The following is a 20370-nucleotide window of genomic DNA, read 5'->3' as shown; positions in this document are numbered from 1 at the left end:
CAATGTTCCTACTAATACACCCCAATATGCCATTAGCCTTCTTGGCTACAAGGGCACACTATTGACTCATATCCAGCTTCTCATCTACTGTAATCCCCAGGTCCTTTTCTGCCAAACTGCTGCTTAGCTAGCTGGTCCCCAGCCTGTAGCACTGCTTGGGATTCTTCCATCCCAAGTGCAGGACGGGGGAAGAAGCAGGGTGGGGAGAGGGACTCTGCACTTGTCCTTGTTGAATCTCATCAGATTTCTTTTGGCCTAATCCTCCAATTTGTCCAGGTCACTCTGGACCCTATCCCTACCCTCCATCATATCTACCTCTCCGCCATCCATGAACTTGCTGAGGGTGCAATCCATCCCCTTATCCAGGTCATTAATTAAGATGTTGAACAAAACCAGCCCCGGGAACTGACCCTTGGGGCACTCCGCTTGATACTGACCGCCAACCAGACATCAAGTTGTGATGACTTCAGCGAGTATCTTATCTGAATTAAGATCAGGCACTGAGGGAAGAATTCTGTTTGTGGTCTGTCCATGCAATTTGGAAGTTTTTTGCCTTTCCCCATAGAGTCAAGATACTAAATTTGTTGTCAGTTTCTGCTAATTTGCTCTAGCTTCCAACAAGACAATCTTCAGCCTTAGGACTGGGAATGTGAAATATCTCAGTTGACCACCACATCATGAAGAAGGATTTATTGGTTGAAAACAATTCTATACTCTCTCTCTGGGGGCTATACTCTTCGCTAGCAGAGCCATGGATGCAGTGATCTAATAGATCTTTTCCCATCTCTGACTTCTATGAGTTACCATATGTATAGATAGTGTTTATCTCTTTCCCCAGTCATTGTTGATGGACAGACTTTCAGGCATAGAAACATTAGTGCGTATGGAGGAGGATGGGGGGGGGGGGGATGACAGGGAGTAGGGCCATTCACTAAGCTTTAATATCTCCAGGGCATAGGATTATTGGAAAATGATAAATAGCTGGGCAGGCAAAGGAAATATGAAAACCCTGTTGTGATGCAGGGCTGCCCAAGATTTCTGTTCATATTGCAGTGACCAAACGAAATTTACATTGGAAAAACCCTTCTGCCTCCAGGGCTGAATGTTATGAAATTTCTAAGTGATTTTTTGATTCCCACCCCCTTGTTCTTTTAAATGTGTAGGAGGGGTTGCTATTTCTTTGGAGAAGGGATTTGCGAAGAATCCATTCATCATGTTGTTGTGGTCATGAGGATGGGGAGAAGGTGGGAGAAGATCAAAGCAAGCTGACCTGCAATCTGGCTTTTCCCACCTACACCCCAAATCCAGACTTCTCAGCTGCTTGTCTACTTTCAGGAATTGTCTAGCTGTCCCTTACGTCTAGACTACATGCCTCTGTCGCCAGAGGCGTGTAGATTAGGCTACCAGGCATAGGAAAATGAAGCAGCGATTTAAATAATTGCCGCTTCATTTAAATTTACATGGCTGCCGTGCTGAGCCAATCAGCTGTTTGTTGGCTCAGCGCGGTAGTCTGGACGCTCGGGTGTCGACATCAAAGGCATTTGTTGACCACCCAGGTAAACCTCATCCCAGGAGGCATACCTGGGTGGTCGACAAATGCCTTTGATTTTGACACCCGCGCGTCCAGACTACCGCACTGAACCAACAAACAGCTGATCGGCTCAGCGCGGCAGCATGTAAATTTAAATGAAGCGGCAATTATTTAAATCGCTGTTTCATTTTCCTATGCCTGGTAGCCTCATCTACATGCCTCTGTCGTCAGAGGCATGTAGTCTAGACGTAGCGCACACCTTTAGCAGAATGACGTGCTGCTTATTTACCTCTAGCTCTGCTTGGACTGTAGCCTTTTAGCATCATTTACTGGTTACAATAAAGAGCAGATACTCAGCTGGGGCAAATCACTGAAGACAGTGGGACTAGGACAGTTTACACTAGCTAAATATTTGCCCCAGGTGTTGAATTGCAGGACGTTTTGTGCCTATTGAGAAACAAGGCCAGACCACCACTTTTCATTTTTCATCATTAACTGGGAGGAAAACTTCTCCAGATTGATTGCAGTGAGAGTAAAAAACAGTTAAATTTTCTTCCTCTGTCTCTCCACCCATCTAGCAATCAGATTCACTACTGACATTGCACATTACATCAGAGCGTCTTACTATTCCATTCCACCCACAAAATACTTCCTCTGATTTTTTTGTTTTGTAAAACCACAGCCCAGTGGATGTATATGGAGATGATTCCCGGGGTCAGATTTTCTTGTACTTTTGATTTCAGTCTGAATGTTTGTAGGTGATCAGCAATAAAGTCGCTGTTGCCAAGGAAAGAAGAAAGGGCAGGGAATAGGAGTCCCAGACACCTAACAGAAGATAAATTTATTTTTAAAAGTTCTTAATTAAAAAATGACCTTATGTTGGTCGTGCATAGTCCATTGGATTAAGCATGGGATTGGAAAATAGGAAACCAAGAGATTAGGCCTAGTTCTTGGACAAGTACTTGAGGCCAATATTTTCAAATATGGGTCCCAAAATTAGCAAACTAATTTTCAGAATTACTGGACACCCACTATTTTCAGTGAATGTTGGGATTTTTAAATGGATCCAAGGGTGTTAAGCACTTGCCTTTCATTGAGCACCCAATTCCCATTGAAGTTCAATATAATGTCAGGTGCCTAACTCCCTTAGGCTCCCTTTAAAAGAGGAAAATCTCAGCTAACATTGTCAGAAAATTTATTTGTTTTTTCCAACAAATTCACATAAAGCTTTCTTCAGAAATTGCCCTGTATTCAAGTTCATACTGAAATGGGGGAACCCTTGAACTTTGAATAGTTCTGTATATGTGAAAGATATGTGACACACCTCTCATATGCGTGCCTGGTTGTGACTGCCCTGCAGCAGCTTTTGGTTGTAAAGGAAACACTACTAGAGTGGAATTTTGATGACAGATGGTCACTGTATTTGTGAAAATAGTATTATACATTCATTTTAGTGAAACAGATTTCATTTCTGTATCTTCTTGTCTCTTTTAATAAGTGAAAAAGAAGGACTGTTTCTGTGAAATGTGATGGTGTAAGGAGCACCAAGGAAATTAAACAAGAAAGGCTTGTGAATTCTCATGTAGGCACAGTGCGAATGTAAAGGAAACTGAGGAAGCTCTCAATGGGCAATGAAAGAAGGATAATGTTGTGTACTGATCTGGCTTCAGGGCATTACTGTAACAGCTGATCATTTCCTACAGCTCAGAGTGGAGTTGGAATTAAGTATGTATTAGAAAAATTATTACTCCCTTCTACACTGGAGAGACTAGTACTAAGCCTGTGCATCAAAGGTAACATGATCACCACTATTTGTATCTGGAGGTCTGTAACTGAAAATAATAATTCTCTATTTCCAAATACCATACAAGTATGAAAAACACAAAATAAAGGATGGATTTTTTATTTTCTGCTGAGGATTTCTCTGTGCTAGTGGAAGGTAAAACTTAAAACTCAGTTATTTGGCTACTTTCAAATGTTCTTTCCAATGACTCTTCCCCCTCCCCTCCGAATCCAAACAGGACCTGTCGTCCAGATGAGATATCAGCCTCTTCCTTTGTCCTATCCCATATGTAAATGGGTTGGATTGTTCTGAATGGCAAGTGAGGTGGAAAGTGACCTAGGCTCAATCAGAACAGAATCTGGTGGCGTTTTGAAGTGTGCTACATTTCTGGTTTAGTAAAGATTTAGAAACGCCAGCTATCTGAGACATTGATTCAACATTCCTGAGGTTTCCTGGCTGGTCTGGTAGGATGTAACCCTTTTGTAGCATTCACCAGCTTTCTGTTCCTGGGCAACTTTTTGCTTCGGTACCTCTTTTGGCAAATCCGTCCCTGCCGAGGAGATAGACTCTAGTCCGTCCACACAGGAGTGGATGTGGCCAGTGAGGAGCTCTTCTAATGCAGTCCCACATCAGATTGTGCTGTCGCGCTAGAATGTTTTAACACTGCGGTTGGAGTGGAAGCTATAGCTAGGCTGAGACTTTAAAATGTGGTACCTGTGGTGGTTACTGTAACCTCAAAGGGGCAGTGGCAAATGGCAGCCTGGAGTAGTTGCCTCGAGTATCAGCCTGTCTAGCTCCCATTGGTATGGAGTGGCTAGCCCAGGCTGACGCTGGTTGCCAGCAGGACTGTGTTACTATTTTTAGCATGCTAGCTAAATGACAGTCAGTGGGAGTGTGTCTACATAAGATGGGCATCACGCCCCTTATTGTAGTGGTGGGCAACATCCAATCCATGGGCCAGATCCAGCCTGCCCAGCTGCCAGATCTGGCCCACGGCCCACCCCTGTGCCAGAACTTGCAGGCACAGAACAGCCAGCTGCTTTAGAGCAGCCCCATGTCACTTTAAGTGGCTGACTGTTCCCCATGATGCTTTGATCCAGGCACCAATGGGAGGGGTAGGCTTTACACACTGCCCCCACCCCCTAAAAAATCTCTCAGCTCCTACTGGCTGGAAACCATCCATCTTAATGGTGATGGGCCAACAAGTAAAGGGTGCAATGTGGCCCAAAGATTTGGGATGTCTATAATGCCATTTCTGCTGAAGCACTTCACAAGCTGAATATAGGAATCCTTTTGCCCCTTCCTAGTGCTTGTCTGTGTGAAACACAACAACTGTCTGACATTGCACAGCAACGCTGGACAACGGTTATGGGCAAGAAGTGAAGTTATAGAAGTCCTCATTCTCGGTGACTATCTTTTTTTTTTTTTTTTTCAGTTGGAGGTTTGGCCTAAACCTGTGTTCTTTATTTGACAACCGATCCTTGCACCAGCCGCATGTTGAAACCAAATAAACAAATAAAACCCACCACTTATTCATTCCCTATAATTTCTGACCTGAGATGACATGAGATTCGTCTGGATTAGGTTACGCTGCATCGTAGTGCACTGAATGCCAGAGAGTTCCCCGAGACACCGCTGAACTGCAAAGCACAACTGTGGGCAGCCCAGCAGGCCCCAGCCTTTTCAGATAATGGTGCCCTTGGAACTCCTGTGGCTGAGGCATCATAGGCTTAACAGGGCACCTCTTCTTCAATTCGACATGTGTAAAGAATAGTTCTTGCATAACCACTTCCATAGTTTCCCATCTTCAGACAATCTCCCAGCATCTTCATTGCATTAAGCATCGCAGCAAAAGCAACCTTCCATGGGGTATTTGAAAAGTCAACCTCTGATTGTATGCCGGGGTAAATCAAGCATGATCCACTGAAGTGTGCTGTGTACACCAGTGGAAGAAAGTGACATACCCTAGGTCAGAGTCAGATTGTAATACAGTTTTGCCAACGTGTCTGCTTCTGTCATTGCATAAATGTACCCTCTTTCACATGTGCTAAGTGAAATTTACAATGCTTTCCTTCCTTCCCCTTCCTGCCCCCCCCCCCCCCGTGTTCATAATTTTTTGGCATGCTTACCTCAAGTTGAACTGTTTCTTGGACCCCAACTCTTGTTTGTCCTAGGGACACATACACACACTCCCATTTTTATATCAGTTGAAAAAGTAAGTGACCACAAAAACTTGGATTTTTTTACAGCCCAGATTTTTTCCCCTTAACCAAGCACAACCTTTATCTGTGTTTTGGTTATTAATAGATTTGTTTTTCTATGTGTTCAATGTCTTGCATGACCCCAATTCTAATTTACAGGATAGTTTATAAAGGATTTTTGTGTGTCAGTGCATTTTAATTCTGCTGGCTTCTGTGTCAGCTGATGAGCTTTGATTGGTTATTTATTAGGAGAACTGGACCAAACAGAGACAGTCACACAGTGCGGTTTATTCAGATGCGTAGTTTCTTTCTAGGCAAATGATTCATTGTCTGTTAAGAGAGACTGCAGCTGGAGAGCAGAAGCCTGCAGGAATGGTGAATGTATCTATTCCTTTCCCTGAACTTTCAATAGCACCTCCATCTGTTGTCCATCACTCTGTGAGGTTCTTGAGAGACTTAAAAATAGCAACCTTGCCGTCAGCATTATAGATGAACTGTAGGGCCTTAACCTGCCAGCCCCCCACCAAAATGAACCCTGACCACAGGTTGGCGGTATGTACTGTATTTGGCTGAAGACATTTCACAGCCCATAAATACACATACCATGTACTCTTAAATATCGCAGACATTGGCAGGTCCTGTAATAGTTACTGTATCTATTATTGTCACCTATATTTTACATGACATTCTGCACACATGGCCCAGATCTTATCTGTGTCTAAATATATAGGATAAAATGTTCAAATTTCCCAACTCCCAAAATTTTCAGTGGGAAAGGTAGGTGCTCAGTAGCTCTGAATTTCAGACCCCTTTTATTTACGTGTGTTAAATATATGGTTAGGTGCCTGATTTTTAGGTCCATATATTTGAAAAATTCTGGTATAAGTAGCATATCCAAGTTAATATGACAAGCCAATGGCCAAGTCAGAATTATAGCCTGGATTCCTGATCCCTACCTTAAACTAATTCCCTCAGACCATGCTACCCCTCAAAAGAGCCTTTCTTCAGGAATGGGAACCTTCACATTGAATTGCAAATATATAATCGGAAACTTCCAGAAGCTTTTTGTTGTCAATTTCAATTAGAAATGAGACCTGACTTTAATAGTGAGGATAATCAAGTGTTGGAACAATTTATGAAGGGAAGTGATAAATTCATCTTCATATGGAGTCTTTAAGAGATTAGGAGTCTGTATAGAAAATAGGCTGTCATTCGGCCACAAGTTATTGGGCTTAATCGTGTTCCCTTATGTAGTAGGGAAGAATCATTTTGTCCTTTGCAGTAATCAGGGGTGGAATTCCATGGCTTGTGTCATGCAGGAGGTCACACTAGATGATCATACTGGTCCCTTCTGGTCTTAAAACTTACTTTTAAATGTTTCTTTTCCCCATTTGAACTTCTATTGTTTTATAAAATGGAAACAAGGGGGATTTTTTTTTGCTATTGTTTAGGAAGACTCATTTATGTACACACAGAACATGTGTCACCCAAGTTTTAATGTTGTGGCCATTGGAGATGACAGTCCAAATCAAATGATTGACTCAGTCTGATATCCTGCCTTCAGTACTCACTAAATGCTCATGTTTTAGAGGAGAGTGAAAACTTCTGAGAGGCACTTTCTTCTAGTCTATTGTGCATTCCTGGTGCTGGGATTGGAGGGGAATAAAAATTCTTTCTTGACCCCCTGATGATCACATGACAATTGGTAGCATGATATTCTGACTACCCAAATCTTAATCTGTGGAGCTACACATATGTAAGCATCCATGGAATTAGAACCTGGGTGTTAGAACATGGAATTAGAGCCTGAGACAGCTGATGTTCCCACTTTGCTACCAGGAGGACATGAGGAACCATAGCCAAGGAGCACTGTGTTTATTAGGTGCTGCAGGAAGTACTGTGCAAAGGATCCAGGGTGACACTACCTTGTAGCCTTCCAATTTGTCATGACCCTCTACACAAACCTGGAAGGTGGCCCAGGAAGTTGTCTTGGCTACCATGCAGACTTTTGGCCTCCTGCATCTCCATATGTCATATGGAGGAGAGGTGTGGAAGGAATTCTTAGATTGGTTCCTAAATACTAAACCACACAAACTCTATTGTAGGAGGAGCACAGGCTGATCAGTGACACGCTCCTAGCTGCAGCCTAGTCTGCATGTAGATGGGGACATGGCTTATGTCCCTTTTGGAGGTCTGAATACTGGCGTCAGTGCAAGTGATTCCCATATTTAGAAAACAGCCATGTGACGGTTGCCACCTGTATGGGAATGCAGATAAAGCAGGAGACTTCTAGGGCTGCTGCTGCTCAGCCCATCCATTCGGAAGAAGTCATACTTGGGTCTAATGTAGCTGCTTGAGATTCTCAGGTGGAAACAATAGTAAATAGAGTAACTAGAGCATGAATTTTACAAATCAAAACTTTTCCAAATCAAAACTTTTAGCAGATTATGAGTAATAAATAGCTCCTGCCACTTTGGTCCCACCAGTGGTAAATTACATGGAAGCATTTTGAAAACACTGCACCCATCATTGTTCTGTCAGCTGTCCCCATCTACCATGTGCCTCTTGGTAAAATCTCAACCACATTTTATGTCATTGCACATAATAAAAATCAAGCGTTTTGTTTTCAAATTAAAGGAAATGTCACACCAATAAATGATGAATGGCTAATTAAACAATGATTTTATTTATGACATTGGTAAAAGGGGGAAACAGAAATTGCCTGTATTCTTTCAGCCACAGCTTGTTTTAAGAACAAAATTATTTGAGCAAAATATTGAATGTATTTTTAAGAGTTTAATTCTATCTTGCTTTTGTGGTACAGAAATGGGTTAAAGATTGCATTTTCCTCGCAGAAATATGACTGCAACTCTCAGAATAGACTTTGTAAATGGCCTGAGGTATTTAGGAAAAAAGACCACTAAAAGGTGATGGGATATGTACTCCTAAACTTCTTTGAGTTGTTTGAAAATGTCCCTATCCTTTGTGTGGGAGACGAGGAGAATGAGTTACTGTGGAATTGGTAATTGTGAAGTGAAGCGCCTTTCTGTCTAACAACTGAACTTTATTCTACTATATATTTTAGAGAGTTTGTCTGGCTGTTTGTCTGATTGTCCAAGGACTCCTCCTAAACAGTAAGAACTAGGACCACTAAACTAGATATACAGCTTCCTCTTCTCATAACATAAAGCAAAGTAAGGGTCTGATTGCACCAGGAAAATGGGTTGTGCCTAGAATGGGACTACTTCTCATAAAACCATCCAGAAAAGAGATCACCAAGTAGGTGAAAGGGAGTGGCTGGGGGCACACTCCTCCCTCCCTCCAGGACTGCCTTAGCCCTTAGCCTCCTACCCTCCAAGTGCCCATTAGGGAAGGGGGAGGCTGAAGCTCCCTCCCTCCTTCAGGGGAAAGTGCACAAACTTAACTGATGTGAGGACCCAAGCAACACCAGGTAAATGTGCTCATGTTAAGAAGTTAGATTGCTTAGGAGGGTGAATGGAACTGTAGTAAGTGGACATTCACAAATATGCACCCGTATTTTGCAGGTACAAATACTTGTGAGCTCATAACATTCAGCAACACCCAATGTTGGACCACCCAGCGCCCTTGGGACCTGACCAGTCCCGGATGAAGGATTTTGCTGAATCAGGAGAGGTCATTTCTGGATACCTGCCACTGGCCTCTCCTGCCCCGGCCTCTGGCCTCCCACCTGGCTCCCCATCTCCTGCTGGCTCCCCATCTACCTTGCTGAACTCGCTGGGCAACCATTGTTGCCATTGCTCTGGGACCCACAGGGCAGCCCCACACTGGGCCTCCAGGACCTGCAGGGCAGCCTTATGTGCCGTGTTATGTCTCGGGGACCCACAGAGCGGCCCCACATGCTGCGCTGGATCTTCAGGACCCACTGGGCAACCATGTGCTGCAGCTGCCTGCCCCACCAAGCTTCCACAGTTCTCAGCCCCACCAGGCAGTCACACACCAGGTCGTCCAACCCTGCCAGGCATCCACATTGCCATTCATCAACTTGATGCAGGCAGCCCACAGCCCTGCTGGCCCCGCAGGGATCCTTGCCTCTCTCCCTCCACCGGGACTCTCTGGTTCTGCAACATCCATGCCAGACTATGCATATTGCCAGACTAGAGAATCTCAGTTAAGAGAATTTCAGCCTGTAGTTCAAAAGAAACACATGCACCTGTTGGCACTTGCAAAGTGCGTTAGACACATGGGTTCTGCAAATGCAAATGCTTCCATTTGCATTCAGCAGGTTTTGTACAAGTGCTAGAATTTCTAGCGGGGCATTATGTGCACAAAATGGAGAGCTGGCTGACCATATTCTTCATTGAGTCTGGATGGGTGCTAGATAAATAGCAGTTGAGTTAAATGAATTGTGTATACTGGAGGGAGTTAGGTCATCCAAATATAGTCAGTGTTTAATAAGGACTTGAAGGAGGGAACCTCAAAGTAGCAAGACAGACTGGATGGGGGTGGAGCTGGGGAGGAGATGCTGTTCCAGGCAGAAAGGTAGCCTATAACAAGGCACAGGACATGTGGTTTGCTACTTCAAAAGGGTAAGCTGTTTTGCATTTACTCTGCTCTGCAGTTAGAAACTGTCAGGGTGTGCCTGCCTTGTAGTCAGGCCATGCCAAAGAGTTTGCGGGGCCTCAAGCAGCACACTGACAGCAGGATCTGGCCAGTGCCCCGTGCAGCCAGGCAGCTCCCAGCCAGGGCAGCAAGTGAGCGGCCAGGTGCCAGGCAGCGCGGGGCCCTGAAGGCGCAGGGCCCAAGGCAACTGCCTTGCTTGCCTTGCCCTAAGGCCGAGCCTGCCTGTAGTGAGTGTGGTGCTGCAGGTACTCCCTGCTTCAGTTTCTTCTTCCCTAGGATTTTCTGTCTCTCCTGGGTGAGGGTGCCGTTTGGGGGCATTAGGCCTCCGACTGGGTCACTCTGAGCTCAGTTTTATTTTGTGGTAAGTCCAAACAAAAGTCCCATGCAAATCAAATGTCCATCTGCTCCACTTTAGGCATTTCAGTCCTCCCTCTGGGCTCAGTTCTCAGTCCCTCATGGTCTCAGCTCCTATGTGCTACCATTTTCCCTTCTGTGCTCTGGGATTTTGCTCTGTTTCTCAGCCTGAGGACTCCTAGACCGTCCTTTGGAGCCTTCTGCAACGTGCTCCCCATGGCTCCTCTCTCAAACTGAGTTAAGGAATCACCCAGCTAATCAGGACTAGCTGAGGGTGAGCAGTGTGGGTAGCAAAGCTAGCACAGGTGTGACTGAGCCCAACTTCCCATCAAGTGCCAGCAACCTGTGCCAGATGCTGTGGAGTGTTACAGGGCCACACTGATCTGAGAGACTGAGGGGTTTCTCTTGATGCTTTATCACAGTAAAATTCAGAAACTAGGTCGTGTTATTGCATGGTGATTGTGACATAGAGTTGTCATCAGAAGAAATAACACGAAAGTATCATAGGGTATGTCTACACTAGCCCCCTAGTTCGAACTAGGGAGGTTAATGTAGGCATTCGAAGTTACAAATGAAGCCCGGGATTTAAATATCCCGGGCTTTATTTGCATCTTCTCGTCCGGGTGCCATTTTTAAATCCCCCTAGTCCGAACTAACTGCCCGCGACTACACACGACAGTCAAACGTTAACTCGAACTAAGTCCTTAGTTAAAATCTAGCATTTACTGAAGTTGATCGCTTTGATTCTTGTGTCTATAGCTACCATTTTTACCTCAGAAAAAAGTTTGTGCTTCAAGCACAGAGCAATTCCCCGCACCGATTTTCTCTGACTGGTGTGCTTTAGAAGAGGTAAAGAGGAAAATTATTGACAGTGTGTAATGCCGTCATGTTATCAACTTCTGTAGGCTCTTAAGTGGCACATGACTACATAGCCTGGCACAGTGCTGATGACTCCAGGGGTATAGCCATTTGGGTCTGGGCAGTGCGGGAGTTGTGTGGTATTCTTTCTAACTATCGGACTCTCTCAGGCTCTCTGTCTGATATTAACCTTCTTGACTTCCAGGAATTAAACCAAAAGAGGTTCTTCCTGGAGATACCAACAGCAAAAGAAACAACAAAGATAAAGCTCTGTGGGGAAACACTAGAGAAGCTATTGATTGGGGGACACCTCCTGCCTGACTCCAGCTAGTCTGCCAAAGTGCATTCTCCCCAGTGGGGCCAAACAGCTCCCAGACAAGGTTGCTTTTTTGGGAGGCTCAGTGTCTCAGCAAGAGACAGGACCTTGGGCAGTCAGCCTGTAATGCCACCCAGACCGCGGTGTGCCTCCCCCAGCCCATGGAGTGGCACTCTCATAGCACTTCAAAGGGGGGCCGGGGCTCTGGCGGCTGCAGAACTTTAACAGGGTTCAAAAAAGAACTAGATAGATTCATGGAGGTTAGATCCATCAATGGCTGTTAGCCAGGATGGGCAGGAATGGTGTCCCTGGCCTCTGTTTGTCTGGAGGTGGGTGACAGGGGAGGGAGCGCATGAGGATTACCTGTTGTGATCCCTCCCTCTGGGGCATCTGGTATTGGCCACTGTCGGCAGACAGGATACTGGGCTAGATGGACCTTTGGTCTGACCCAGTCTGGCTGTTCTTATGTTCTTATGAATCTCCAGGCCCCAGAGAAATTGCCTCCAGTTTGTCCCCTTCTGTCAGTAGGCCTGATTCTTCCTGACTTCCTAGACCAAAGCCGCAGATCAAAAAGGATTTTAACCCTTAAAATGCTGGCCGAAGGAAGGAAGGGTGGGGGCTGAATGAGTTCTCAGCAGGCTGAAGCTGACATCCAGACTGACAGACCCAAAGACTGTCCATGACTGGGATGTGGAGGGTCATCCCAAGATTGGCTCTTAAGTCAGGCGCAGCGACTGGAGGCGCAGAGCTGGAGTTAGAGACCAGGTGCCTGAGCCAAGGATCAGCCAAAGTCAGGAACTAGGTCCGGGCTGTTTCCATGGCAGGAGCAGAGCTCCTGTAGGCTCTCCTGAGCCAAGTATGGGACTAACCTGGACCTATCTGAGTTATGACTAGAGAGGTTAAGTTTGGGTAAGGTATGCATTTAAGACCCAATTGTATTATCCCATTTTCCCCTTTGGCAGTTAAAAGCTGCTAGTTTTGAGTCATTTTAAATCATCTAGAGCAGGCTAAACATGAAATAACTGCTCTGGCTCTCATAGGATTGCTGCAGCTTTACACTGATGTAGTTGAGGAGAGAACTTGGCTCCTGTGTTTCCTTTTATTATAATATTACAACTGCCCATATGTTATCATAGAAGCCTATTTTTGTGACTTCCAAGCAATCATGGATTGAGGGTTTGAGGCCTCAGTGGTGTGTGGGAATACATTGCTTCTTTTTTCTTAAAGGGCCCATGGGTAGTTAGGATAGCCCTCAGATGTTCATTGAAGTTGAGCTCTTTTATAAGGCTCTGAGGGGCTATTAATTCCTTTAAGACAGACATTAAAAGAAAACATTTTCCCAAGCTCAGTGTACAATTCACTAACCCAGTCTGAGGCGTATTAGGTTCCCTACACTTGGATTATTCTTTCATTCTGGCTGAAAGCTTGTTCTAGGCCCGATAGTTGACTTCAGCTCTATAATTAAGGTCTTGTATATGTGCAGCTAGATCATAAGCAAAAGGGGTGAGGGATGTCATCACGTCATAATTTCCACAACCTAAAGGCATGTTTTTTGTTACACCATACATTTTTTTCTTATTATTTTGGGATTTGGCACCAGGCACCTTTAAAAGTAGGCCATCATGTCCTTTCATATGGTTCATTATTGAGTGGGCTGCTAGGAAAGCCTCGGCCTGCCAAAGCCTCTATTTTGGTTTCCTTTTGCAGTATGAGGACAAAGTTTCCTTGAGATCCAGTTCTAGTCAGTGAGCTCTGCTGTGGTAGTACAGCATATCATTTTATTAAAAAACAAAGTAAAGACACTACACTCAACAACACTTTTGCTATATAAACAACGAGAAGTCCTGTGGCACCTTATAGATTCATTGGAGCATAAGTGGGCAAAGACCCACTTTTGTCAGATGTCCTGTGATGGTGTCGCTGGTGTAGATATGTGGACAGAGTTGGCACCAAGGTTTGTTGCAGGGATTAGTTCTTGAGTTAGAGTTACTGTGGTGCAGTGTATAGTTGCTGGTGAGAATTTGCTTCAGGTTGGCGGGTTGTCTGTGGGCGAGGACTGGCCTGCCTCCCAAGGTGTGTGAGAGCGAGGGATCATTGTCCAGGATGGGTTGTAGATCACTGATGATGCATTAGAGAGGTTTTAGCTGGGGACTGTAGGTGATGACCAGTGGTGTTCTGTTATTTTCTTTGTTTGGCCTGTCTTGTAGCAGGAGGCTTCTGGGTATATGTCTGGCTCTGTCAATCTGTTTCCTCACTTCCTCGGGTGTGTACTGTAGTTTTAAGAATGCTTGGTGAAGATCTTGTAGGTGTTTGTCTTTGTCTCATGGGTTGGAGCAAATGTGGTTGTACTTTAGTGCTTGGCTGTAGACGACGGATCATGCGGTGTGTCCGGGATGGAAGCTGGAGGTATGTAGTTAAGCATAGCAGTCAGTAGGTTTTCGGTATAGGGTGGAGTTTATGTGACCATCACTCATTCGCACTGCAGAGTCCAGGAAGTGGATCTCTTGTGTAGACTGGTCCAGGCTGAGGTTGATGGTGGGGTGGAAACTGTTGACATCATGGTTGAATTCTTCCAGAGCCTTCTTCCCATGGGTCCAAAGGATGACGATGTCATCAATGTAGCATAAGTAGAGGTGGAGCTCTAGTGGACGAGAGCTGAGGAAGTGTTGTTCCAGGTCATCCATAAAAATGTTGGCATATTGTGGGACTATGCGGGTGCCCATAGCGGTGCCACTGGTTTGGAGGCATAAATTGTCTCCAAATCTGAAATAGTTGTGAGTGAGGATAAAGTCACAGAGCTTGGCCACCAGTTGTGCCATGGCATCGTCAGGGATACTGTTCCTGACAGTTTGTATTCCATCTATGTGTGGGTTGTTGGTGTAGAGAACCTGTACATCCATGGTGGCTAGGATAGTGTTTTCTGGATGATCACCAATGCATTCTAGTTTTCTCAGGAAATCAGTGTTGTCTTGGAGGTAGCTGGGAGTGTTGGTGGCGTAGGGGTCTGACTAGAAAGTCAACATATCGAGAAAGTCCTGCATGAGACTGCCAATGCCCGAGATGATGGGGCGTCCAAGATTTACATGTTTATGGATCTTCGGTAGTAGATAGAATAACCCTGGTTGAGGCTTTAGGTGTGTGTCTGTGTAGATTTGTTCCTGTGCTTTTGTAGGGAGTGTCTTGAGCAGATGGTGCAGTTTCTTTGTGTACTCCTCAATGGGATCTGAGGAAAGTGGCCTACAGAATATGGTATTGGAGAGTTGTCTGGCAGCCTCCCTTTGGTAGCCTCTTTGATTATAATGTCAGAGTTGTTTCTGAGGCTGTGGATGGCATTGCGTTCTGCACAGCTGAGGTTATGGGGCAAGCGATGCTGCTTTTCCGCAATTTCATGGTTAGAGTCAGAAGCCCGAATCTGGCATCAGACAGGTGCCAGGCCAAAGGCTGGAGCAAAAGCCAGTCAGGAGTTGTCTGAAGTTAGACAGGAGAGAGGGATGGGGGGCAGATGGGGTCTGGGATGAGGAGTACAGGAACAGTCAGGAAAGAAGGGCTCAGGAGTCAGGCAAATAGGCAGGGATTATAGTAACAGCCTGAAGTTTATAGTAACTGCCCGCTCCGGTGTGTTAATTTACTGGTTCCATGGTCACGGAGCCTCATGGCTCACATTAGCTCTGCTTCACCATTTGCATCCAAGGGGATCTGACAGCAAAATCTTTCCTTCTCAAAAGACCCTAACATGCACGACAGAGGAAAATGTAGACACAATAAAAATACATTTCCTATGTCAGCTTTTGCTGCATTCTGCAATATTCTATATGTTCTAAGCTTTAATTATCAAAAAGGTTTTTTTCTCCATTGGGAAGATAGATATGAAAATGGAAGCAGATGTGCTTCTGCCCTGTCAACTAAGTTTTGCGAGATACTGTCTCTAAGCACAGAATTGCATCAGCAAGGTGTGAATTTTAAAGCCTAAGTGAGAGAATTTTGAAGACTGAAAAGATTATTCGTAGGAATTGTTGTAAAAAGAGCTTCTTTTTATTCTTAAGGTTTTAATGGGCATTAAAAATCTTAAAATGGGAATAAATGTTGAAACTACTAGTGAGACAAGATGAGCGAGGTAATATATTTTATGAGACCAACTTCTGTTGGTGAGACAGATGAGCTTTAAAGCTATACCAAGCTCTTCTTCAGGTCTGTGATAGATACTCAGAGTGTCACAGCTAACTAGATGGTAAAACAGATAGTTTAGCATAAATAGTAGCATACAGTCCAAAGGGTGCTTCAAGGTAAAGAGGCCATTAACATTTATGTGGTTGTAGGATCAAAAAAAGAGAGGCTGGACTTCAATTTATTGTAATAAGACATAAATCCGGTGTCTTAATTATAAGATCATGTTTGTTGGTGTCTAGCAAAGTTATGAATTTAAGCTCCCAGACTTGTCTTTTGAAAATGTTGTGCGGGTTTTCTTTGAGGATGACTGACAGCCATCATTCTATACCTCACCTATGAGAAAAGTGTTCACCGACAGGAGATATGCTACTAACAGACAGAAATAAATGTGCACATGTGAAAGAATGAGGCAATTATGGTGAGTCTCCTAGTGCAAAGACTCAAGCTCTGTTTCCACTTTAGAAATTCAGACTCTTGTAGCTGCATCAATGGAGTTGCACTAAGTAGGTGAACAACTTCAGCACAAAGTGAACTGTGCACCAGTGTAGCTTGCTACATTAAATTACCAGAAGAAGTTGTGTAGGTGCAATTACATTCGCTGTAGTTACAGCCATGTGAATGTGCTTAAAATAGCTAAGACATCAGACTTTGCACATGCAGTAGAAGCAGTACAGAGTAAATTTCCCCCTGGCCATCAGCAAGGCTGGGTGAAATATTTAAACAAAAAGCTGGCACGCTTGGCTCCCTTTTAATGTCTGAGAATTGTCTGTAATGAAAGCGCAAAGTTCTTTAGAGCAATCGTTACTTCAAATTATCGTGAATTTCTTCCGTATGAAATATTTACTCTACAGAGTGTTTTCGAACATCGTGTGTGACTGTTCAAAGGGTACATCTTCCCAGTGATGCAACAACAAATAGCACACTGCAGCAGCTAGTCTCAGAGTCCAGGTCAACAGACTTGGTCACTCCAGTTATGTCTACATGGCAGTGTTATCATATATATAGTAGCCCAGTGTCTGTGAGTCTGTAATGCTGACGTACATGGCCATGCCCCCGTCATGTGAGTCAGCGCCCCACCCCCCTTCCCCTTCCTCCGTGGTGGCTCGGCTGAGCGCTGCACAGCTCAGCTGGGCCCCGGCTAGGGTTGCCAGGTAGACCCCACTAAAAAAACGGACACGCTTGTCTGGGGGGGGGGACTGGCCGGAAAGGGGGTGGGGCTAGCTGGAACGGGGGTGGGAAGCAGAGCTGGGGGGATCGGGGGCTGTGGGGCTGGAGGGGAGAATGAGGGGGCCCAGAGGAAGGGGGGTGGGAAGCAGAGCTGGTTGGGGGGGGAGTGTCCGGGGTCCGTGGGGCTGGCCAGCAGAAAGAGGGAGCGGGAAGCAGAGCTGGGGGGGGATTGGAGGGACAGAGGAAGGGGGACAAGAAGCAGATCTGGTGAGGGGGGGGGTGCAGCCACTGGCCGCAGCCGGAGTCCTTCCGGCCGCGCCCCCAGCAGGCGCTCCCTTTACTTGCCAGCAGAACCCTGGCGGGGGTGGGGTTGAGGGCGAGGGTGGGAGCCACTCCCCCTGCCCGGCTTCTGCTCAGAACCAGAGGCTTCCAGCTGGAAGATGGGCCACGATTGGCACTGGAAGCCTCTGGTCCTGTGCAAAAGCCGGGCGAGGGGTGGGGGGTGGCTGGGAGTCCTGGTCCCCACCCCGCCCCGCCCCACCCCACACGGCTTTTGCGTACGACCACAGGGTTCCCAAAGCCAATCGCACTCCGCCTCCCAGTTGCTCTCCCGCCCCCACTAGGCTTCCCTCCGGTGCCCAGCCAGAAATTCACAAAATACCTCGTGGAACGAGGCGTACAGAACAAGCCTAATCCGAACTATCTAGTCCGTGCCGCGTGTAGCCGCGGCACGGGGTTCGCACTAGCCGGCTTTTAAAAATGGCGGTGCTGGCTTTATGCTAATGAAGCCCGGGAAATTCAAATCTTGGGCTTCATTAGCAAGTTCGGTATGCATACATTACCCCCCTAGTTCGAACTAGGGGGGTAGTGTAGACATACCCAGAGGTAGGAGGGGGAGAAGAGAAAGAAAGAGACGGAGAGAGAGGCAGGAGGCGGAGGAGAGCTGAGAGAGAGGAGGCAGTAGGAGGAGAGAGAGAGAGAGATGGAGCGAGGGAGCTCAGGAGAGAAGACCTGAAAATCCCATTTTATGACTGGCTAATTGGCTAGTTAAGGAATAACTGACGTTTTCCAAAATAACATAGTCGACGTCAACACAGCAAGCCATTATTTCAAAATAATGTCGAGCTCGAGGACTTCTTTCTCTGAGTCCTGTAACCCTCATTGTATGAGGAGTATGGGAAGTTGGAGGAAGATTGCTCTTTCTCGGACTTCCTCCTGTGTAGACAGCACCAAAAGCTGAAATAAGCTGTTTCAATTTAAGCTATGCAATTGATGTAGCTCTAGTTTTGTAGCTTATTTTGGCTTTAGCCCTGCTGTGTAGATGTGCCCTCAGGGCTTGTGCTACAGAGCTAAAAATTGTGAGGTCCACATTCCCTTTTGGGGTAGAGCCAGGGCTCTGAAAGCCAGGAAAGGGAGAAGGGTTTCAGAGTCCAGGCTCCAGAGCTCATATTTCAACTTGCATATTTGATGTAAAATTGGATATTCCTAATTCGGAATTTGAATCTCAAACTATTGACTATGTAATTCAGAATTCCTTACAGGAGCTATGTGAGCATTTGAAATTGCAATATTTTTAACATGTCTGTTTGCAACTTTCTCTTTCAGAATTTTGGCCTAAAAAATTCTGGGTCCAATTTTCAAAAAGTGAGGTATCCAATTGCACATGTGAACATGCAGATATGATTGCATGCCTAGTTTTTGAAAACCTAGGAATGAGTGCACAAATTAAGTATTTGCACATATATAGATGGCTGGTTATGCATCCTGCTTGTTTGTGAATATCTTTCTGGAATCTGCTAATATCTAGTGTTTAATAACACATTTGCAAGTAACCAGTAATGTGCCCAAGCAGCCATTTGCATTTGTGGATAACTGATTTGCACCTAAAGTTATAGCATATATATAGGGAGATATACGCATCTCATAGAACCGGAAGGGACCTTGGGAGGTCATGATGTCCAGCCCCCTGCTCTCACAGCAGGACCAAGTACCATCCCTGACAGATTTGCCCCAGATCTCTAAATGGCCCCTTTAAGGATAGAACTCACAACTGTGGATGTGGCAAGCCAATGGTCAAACCACTTCACTATCCCTCCCACCCAATTAGCATATTAGTCACAGCACTGAGGACCAAATCCTCAGTTGGTGTACAGTGGCATGGTTCTAATGGAGTCAACAGAGCAATGTCCATTTATACCACTTGAAAATCTGGCTCTGAGGCTGCATTTGTCAGATGCAAGCAAGAACAATCTATTTCACAGGCATCCTGCTATGGGACAAACAGGTCCTATACTGTAATGGAGAGGGATACTGAGAGCCTGAGGACAAAATACACACTGGGAAGGGGCAGGACTGATGTGTGCCATGGAAGGAAGGCTAAAAGCACTGCTTCATTGGCTACTCTAAGAGACAGAGGAGATGGCATGACTCAGCAAGTTTTGTCCTGTTAGGCTCCAAAGGGGAGCAGGAGAGGCAAACCCTTTGGCTGCGTCTAGACTGGCATGATTTTGCAGAAATACTTTTAATGGAAAAGCAATACTTTTGCGCAAAAGCATCCGTGCCCAGTATAGACGTGCTTTTGCGCAAGAAAGCTCCGACGGCCATTTAAGCCAAAGGGTTTCTTGCACAAAAAATTAAGGTGCCTGTCTACACTGGCCCTCTTGTGCAAGTATTCTTGCTGCTTTTGCGCAAAATCTTGCCAGTCTGGACGCACCCATTTTGTTTAAACAAAGATTCCATTGTCCTTCTGCATCAAAGGTTGCACTGGTAACAATAAGTGATGATACATGAGAGAGATATAGACATAACACAACTGAATTCAGCTCGGGGAAACCTCAAGTGAATACATCTGGAGGAACAGTCTGAAACACTGTCCATAGGAGGAAGTAAGTCTGAGAGAGTTGGCAATGACAAAAGACAAGTATTTAGGCTTGTTTGCAGTTTGAGTTGGTAGTAGAAAGTGTCAATGCAACTCTGGTTTCATCCTCAGAGACATCACCTGGGCACTGGCTGTATTTCACCCGAAAACCTCTGATGGTTCATCAACAGAAAGCTGGACATACCCTGGATATGGCTGAGAAGTGTGCCATAGGAAAAGCTCTTCTATCTCTGGGGCTAACTGTGAGTTTTTCTAGCTGGTCTTGTGCAGCATCCTGTTCTTTTGGTGGCACTGTAATATGTAGTTCAGCACGTGCTGTGCGTCACCTCTAGTGGCTGGTTCTCAGACAGTATGAATTCAATACAATTGCTTGCCAGAGGAGTTCATCTTTTAGCTCGAGTGGCAGCGGTTCAAGCTTTCAGGAGCGCCGGTCTAGTGTTTAGACCCTGGTGACATCCCATGGTGGCATCAGTTCTAACAGAGGTGACCTCTGTGTGACACAGAAAAAGTGTT

General features: G+C 45.4%; 1 long non-coding RNA gene and 1 pseudogene across 3 annotated transcripts in view; one reads left to right on the top strand and one right to left on the bottom strand.

The window, feature by feature from the left end:
* Window positions 1–13507: 13507 nt before the first annotated feature.
* LOC149523476 (uncharacterized) lies at window positions 13508–14569 on the bottom strand (annotated as a pseudogene).
* A 2329-nt stretch (window positions 14570–16898) lies between these two features.
* Window positions 16899–20370, top strand: part of LOC112546562 (uncharacterized) — a 37810-nt gene continuing 34338 nt past the window's right edge. For 2 of the 3 annotated variants that reach the window (XR_016347050.1, XR_016347049.1), the window contains exons 1-2: window positions 16899–16963; window positions 19969–20099. This is a non-coding gene — a long non-coding RNA (uncharacterized LOC112546562). Of the gene's footprint in view, window positions 16964–19736; window positions 19865–19968; window positions 20100–20370 lie in introns of all 3 variants that reach the window. The other variant, XR_016347051.1, reaches the window with a different exon arrangement.

This window comes from Pelodiscus sinensis, chromosome 17, assembly GCF_052426305.1.
Source record: "Pelodiscus sinensis isolate ZL-2025 chromosome 17, ASM5242630v1, whole genome shotgun sequence".
In the NCBI taxonomy this organism is placed as follows: domain Eukaryota; kingdom Metazoa; phylum Chordata; order Testudines; family Trionychidae; genus Pelodiscus; species Pelodiscus sinensis.
The sequence above is the reverse complement of the archived record's forward strand: the minus strand, read 5'-3'. Positions and strand labels throughout refer to the sequence as shown.